The sequence below is a fragment of the Sylvia atricapilla genome, chromosome Z (genome assembly GCF_009819655.1).
Source record: "Sylvia atricapilla isolate bSylAtr1 chromosome Z, bSylAtr1.pri, whole genome shotgun sequence".
Classification (NCBI taxonomy): domain Eukaryota; kingdom Metazoa; phylum Chordata; class Aves; order Passeriformes; family Sylviidae; genus Sylvia; species Sylvia atricapilla.
In genome coordinates, this window is record NC_089174.1 from 86,919,037 (window position 1) to 86,925,743 (window position 6,707).

Here is a 6,707-nt window from a genome sequence, read left to right on the forward strand (position 1 = left end):
GCCTTCTCCCAGGGTTCTTCTCTCCTCTACCTCACCTGCCATCACCTCCTGCTTGCACTGTCTCTGGGCCACCTTCAGCTCCTTCCAGAACCTCTGCTTCCCTCCCTATATCTTCACCTCCTTCTTTGTCCTCCTTGATTCCCACAGCGTTCACCTTTTCACAAGCTCCTTCCTCTCTTTCACACCCTTCCCCCAGGAACTCTGTGCAATGACTCCTTCCCCATCACATTTCTTCTACATCCTCCTGGAGCCAGCGCTGTTCCAGGCACACGTGGGATTTGCCCTGCCAGGAGCTATGTGGGGAAAGTGTGACGCTGTATTGCTTCACACTGCCAAGAGCCAGCACCTACACTGCGTGAACAAGATGAGCCAGGGAGTGCCCATCTCATCTACGTGGTTGTTTTTGGGGCTGGTACAACTGGACACCCCAGACAGGAGGGTCAGGACTTCCTGCTGCAGCAGGAGAGCAATCCTTGTGGATCTTCAGTTCTGCTACTTCATGCCTGGAAGCTCTGACATGTCACCTCACATGGGGACAAGCCACATAGGAATGTCTTCCTGGGGGATCTGGGAATGGGGAGGAAAGCAAGGATTTGTGTCACAGTGTGTACCTAAACACTCTGAGGAAGACTCAGAGGAAGCAAGGACCTGACCAGACACAAATTGTTGTCTGCTGTCTCTTCCCATGAGCTGAGCTCTCTCCATTCCCAATCCTGCTTGGACTTGTCAGCATGGTATCAAAATGCCCTGTGCATCTGGCAGACATCTTCCCCTGATAGAGCAGCTTTAGCTTCAAAGGAAAACTCGGAAGCAAAATGCCCACACCCAAGAGGAAAACCTGATTTTTTAAATTTTTTTTGCCATTTTTTAATCTGTAAGATGTTTCCTCTTTCACATGGCTCCAGCAGCCCTTCCACATGAGAAATCCCAGGAAAGGAAAGCGATTTCCTCCAGCAGGCGACGAATACATTAATCCCCTCACAGACAGAATACATCAAACAGACAGAATAACTTTGAATACACTAACTCTTGGAAACCCCTAGGACACAGAGCATGTGTTCATGCAGTGTCACCTCTACCAGCCCTGGCCCTGCTGCAGGTGGACACTTGATTCACAGCTGAGGGACAGAGCAGTTATCTCTAGGAGAACTCAAGGCACGTGAAAGCAAAACTGGAGCCCCACTCCATCCCTTCTGCAAGGCTGACACATCAGGCAGGCTCCCCAATTCCACACCATCCGCCTCCTGGGGCAGCTCTCCTGGGATCCACTGCCATGTCTTGGGTGTCCTTCCCTGCTCGGTTTTTGGCTCTGCTGATTCCAAACCTCCTTCCAAGCCACCAGTGGGGACCTGGTTTACTTCAGCTGGCTCTCAGCTGCCTCAGGGATGGAAAAGAGCCTGGTTTGATGGAGGCTGTCCATGAAAACCTGTGCCTCACCTTGGCCAGAAACCCTTGTGGAAGGATGGCAGGGGGGGCCCATAGAGGGGATCAGATTCTGCAGGAAACGTTCCCGTGGGAAAAGGAACGCTGTCTCCCTTTTCCTTCCTCCCCAGGGAGCCCTTGCAGGTATCTCCCCCACGCCTAACCAGCACTGCCAAAATCGGGTGTGTGGGAGCCAGAGAGTGAAGGTCTGGGAGGGTTGTGCACCCCAGAGTGAGGTGATGGACCACAGGCCTGTGGGAGCAGCAGGGATAGAGGACGGCTGCCCACGGCCAGTGGAGCCTCACAGGGCCTGGAGGGCAGCCCCAAAAACATGGGAAGCCATCTCCCCGTGCCCAGAGCTGGGCAAAGGAGCCAGGAATCACACCCAGCTCCAGCCACCGACATTTTCCAGCGGAGGGAGGACCCTCCAGCCCCGCATCCCATGGTGTGCCCATTACCTCCACGCTAATTACGTCTGTTGTCTGAAACAAATTGATTCATTACAGTGTGCTGCGCTTAACCATGTTAACCAGCAATGCTCCTCTGCCATCCCGACCAGCTCCGTATCAAATCCTCCTTGAAAATCGCCGATAAATGACAGTAAATCCAATACCTTCTCCAAGTGGAGTGTAAGATAATAAATAACCCCTGAGCCAGGGAGGAAAAGACAGCTTCCTTTCTAGGGCTTTGTATCCCGAATAATAAGCGTGAGCAATTAAATTTATATTGCTGTTTTTATCATCTGCTCGTTTATTTTTGTTTGGAAGGAGAGAGTGTTAGAGGAGCTTTTTGCATGAAGGAACGTGTCTTCCTATTTTGATCCTTCACTGCCAGACCACCCTAAGTGCCAAAAATCAGAACAGCAGAATATTAGACTACCCTGAGAAATGCTTTTGTAGAGGGTTTTTTCCGGACACTAAGCCTCATTCTCCCTAATTAGTGGATTATTCACTCGACAGCAAGAAAAATTGGAACTGGGAGATTTGGGTGTGATTACATACGTAGTTACATATAATTTATATGTACAAAATAAATTAAAATATTACGGGGTCTGGGTGGAAATTAGCTGTTTTTCCTTTCTTTATCCCTCCCTGGTCCTCCTGAGATGTGGTTCTGTTAAACTGCAGCGTTTAGGCAAGCCGATAACTTTACAGGATGCTGGCAAAATTGAAGGTGATTCATGTCATTTAAACCGGGGGCGAGGGGGGGAGAGGGAGAGAAACAGCCCGTTCATTTGCATACATTTGCATTTTTTAAACTCTCAGGGTGGCTTGACAGCTCTGGAGCTCAGCGAGCTTGAGAAATGACCTTATGGTTCCCATGCCCCCGGGGAGGTTGATGGCCAGAGGCTGGAAGTGTGCTGAGGCTGACGTTTTCCTTCCTTCCCCTCCCTCCTCTCCCTCCTCCTGCACTCCCCCCTTCCCCTCCCCAAGCCAAGGGTGGGGTCCTCAATAATAACAGGCTTAAAATAGCATCTGATGGTGACAAATGTCACCAGTGTATGCACACACACACACACACGCACGCAAATGCTGAGCAGAAGACATGGAGTTAAACAGCAAAATCCCGTTTTATAATAGAAAATTACAGCATTGTTAAAATAAACTGGAGGGAGATGGTGGAAAGGGTGGAGGGCACCTAAAATAAACGTATTCTGCAGATGACGTTGTGAAACATTGCATTTATGGTTATGCTTAAAACTCATTCATTACTTTCTTGCCAGGAAAAGCCCCACTTGGAAAAAAATGATGGTGGGACATTGGACTGCTTCCCCCACATTCTGCCAACAGATTTAGACACCTGAAGCTGCAATGGGAAAAAAAAAGAGGGGTTGGGGGAGCTAAGCTTTGTCCCTTTTTGGATGAAAAACACCAGATTCAAGCCAGCAATGTCACCTGCAACTCCCTGGGTGACCCAAACCTCATCCAGGCACTCTGCTGCTCAAAAACCCCTTCAATTTTATTGTTTTTTAATAATCTTTTCTCTCCAACCTCCTTCACTGTAACGCTGAAGGGTCTCAGCATCTCCAAACTAGCGATGTAAAATTGAAATATCAGAGAGAGGCAAAACACTCGTTTTAACATCGTGGAAAGTAAACACCAGAAGTACACTCAATAGGTTATAAAGACATACGCACGGAAAATAGATAAAGCAAACTCCTGTTGCCTCTTCTCGTTTGTAGGGGTGGAAATTGGGCACTGGCACAGCTCTGGAGCAGCCCTGGAAAGATGTGCCAGCCCTGGGGAGGGGCAGGATCCTGCCCCCGGGTCTCAGCGTTGCTCAATGGCAGGAGCAAGAAGAGATCTGTGACCTGTGAGGGCTCTTCACCAGCACTTCCCTTTCCCATCTCCTTCCTCACCCCCGGTGACAACGCCCTGAAAAGCCGAGCCCTTGGAGGAGATAAAGGCTGCCAGGGAGAGCCCGGGCTTGTGAAAGGTGTGGCTGATGGTTCAGGGCTGTGTCAGGAACCGGGGATGTCCCCTTCCCATCCACGGGGACAGTGCTTCACAACCTGAGTCTTGGCTGGGAGATGGCAGTTCTGGCTTTTAATTGTGTGTTGGCACATAACATAATTGCTGTAACACGCAGCGTTTCAATATTTTAATACTCTAATATTTTAATGTATTAATATTCTGCTACATTAATGTTTTATTATTTGTATATTTTAGATATTTATAATATTGCATTAATATTGTATATCTCCATATTTTGTGTGTTTTTATTTTATATTTTGGTACTCGTATCGAGATTTTTCTGAGCACCTCCCTTTAAAATGTGCATTGCTTGGCCTTCTCTTTGCTATGATTTTCCCTCAGGAAAGTGCTAGCTTTCTTTTTTCTGTGCCTACAGTGACTCTCTGTGGGAGTGCCCCCCCAAAGATATAGGGGTGCCCCAGGGCAAGCAGGGGATGCAAAGCAGCTGCCCCCCCATGCCAGGCTCATTCTGCATTCAGCACAGCAGAGGAAGGAGCCTGAGGCTCTGGCTGATCTCTGCCTGCTCCTCGTGTCAAAATGTCATTTTTTCCAGGCAAAACAAGGTGTCTCCAGTTCCTCCCTTCACCCAGCCTGTGCGTGTAGAGGGATTCAGGGTGCAAGGCCAGGGGCAAGGCTTGGGGTTGAACATCCCTGACCACTGCTCCCCCACCCCAGCCAGCTGCTGAGCCCCTCTCCTGAGCATCCCTCCGTCCTTGCTGACACAAAACTCCTGGAAGAATTCCAGCTTTATCCCTGAAGCATGAGACCACCCAGCAAAGCATTCCAGAGGTGTCAGAACCAGGTTTTGGGGCGCTGAGCATGCCAGGCCACCCCAGGCTGCTGACCCTGTCAGGAGAGGGAGTCAGAGAACCACAGAATGAACCTCAGAATGGTTTGGGCTGGAAGGGACCTTAAAGCTCATCACCTTCCACCCCCTGCCATGGGCAGGGACACCTTCCACTATTCCCAGGTTGCTCCAAGCCCTCTCCAGCCTGGCCTTGCACGTAGGAGAGTCAGTAGGAGATCTCAACACCTTTCCTCACCCAGATTTATTTTCTACCAGCACCTCCCCAGCCCGGGGCACTCATCACCCTGAGGATCAGATGCTTTGGCTCTGCTGCTGTGCTACCTGCACCTCTTTCCCAATCCCTGCTCCAGGCTGCAGGAGCGGAGGCAGCAGCCAAGGTGGGCTCACCCTCTGCATCCACCCATGGTCCTCTCTGTGGAGACCTGTCTGCTACATCCATCACCTCATAAATATATGTGGGTTATTTTTTCCCCCCTAGTTTTATTTGTGCCTGTTCATAATGAGGCAATTAAGATGTGCATGTGAGATCACCGTAATCTGTCAAAATATTACAGCTACTTTCACTGGGACACGCTGGCCAGTGATTGATTACTCCTGTTCCTGTTACGTGGTGGAAAAACACTGGCACAGGGTGCCCAGAGCAGCTGTGGCTGCCCCTGGATCCCTGGAAGTGCCCAAGGCCAGGCTGGACAGGGCTTGGAGCAACTTGGGATAGTGGAAGGTGTTCCCTGCCCATGGCAGGGGGCTTGGACACAATGCTCACTTCAAACCCAAACCAAACCAGGATTCTGTTTTAGGGGCATAGGGATGCTGCAGCTCTGTTCCTGCATCCACCAACTGCTTCACGACCTTGAGCAAGGCCGCTGTGCAAATGTCCCTGTGCAAAAACACCCACACTGACACCCCATTCAAAGCCAGCCCCACAGGGACAACACCACTGCTTTGGCCAAGCACTTCACTCCAATTTGGAAGATCAAGAAAGACCTGAGATCCCCAAACGCCTGTTTGAAGGCAGGCAGAGAGGTTGGGATTATCTTTTAATCTGAAAAAGAAGGAAGGTGTAAAACCTAACAAAGGTAAATATTGCCCTTATATTTATTCCTTACTATAGGGGCACACCTCCCCTCCGAACATCTTGTCTCCAGAAGAACATGTTATTAAACCACCCACCCCAGCAGCAAGCGTTTCTGCCCTCCAGCAGGAAGGTGGGGCAGAAAGCTCCTCTCCTTTCAATCACTTCCCTGGGATGCCTGGAACGGTGAGGAAAATGTGGTGACACCGACCGCCGCCTCCCTGGCAAGGAAACCACAGGAATTTTGGGGGACACCATCCCCTCTGCAGACCCAGAGGAGCCTCTGAGGGAGGGAACCACCCCACAGCAACACCACCAGGGTTTGAACCCCGGGCTGGGCACCCACCCCAGCCCCCAGGAATTGTGACCAGTCTGGGAGACACAGGGTGTAGCTGGGGGAGCTCGGCTTTTAATGCAGCTCATCCACACAAAAATGAGGACCTCGCCAAAAACTCGTGGATTTTGCTTGGATCTGGGCAGAGCAGAAGAGGGAAGATGTTTCCAAAGAGATGCTTTTGGCAAGGAGGGATGCACAGAAGGTGGCATTCTCCCTGGAAGAAGCTCGCTGGCAGCATGGATGGGGAGGAAGCCCCACGGGTGGGGGCAGAGGTGGCATCACCCCACACGTCCCCTGGCAAGGGGGGAGCAGCTCTAAACAGTTCAAAGGGATGCTCTACATGCTAAACAGTTCAAAGCAGAGCCCCTGTGATGCTGACACAGATGGAGACCACCCTCTGATGCCACGAGGAGAGGGGTGGCCAAGGAGCCCAGCCCTCCACGTGAGATGGAAGTGCCCCAGAAGTCGAGCATGGTTTGATCACATAATTAAAGTGGTTAGGCTTCAGGGAGTGAAATCACAGGGGTGACCTTCACCGTGGTATTTCTTCATTACTTACTGGACTTGTCAGTATTCATACTAATCTCTGAACAA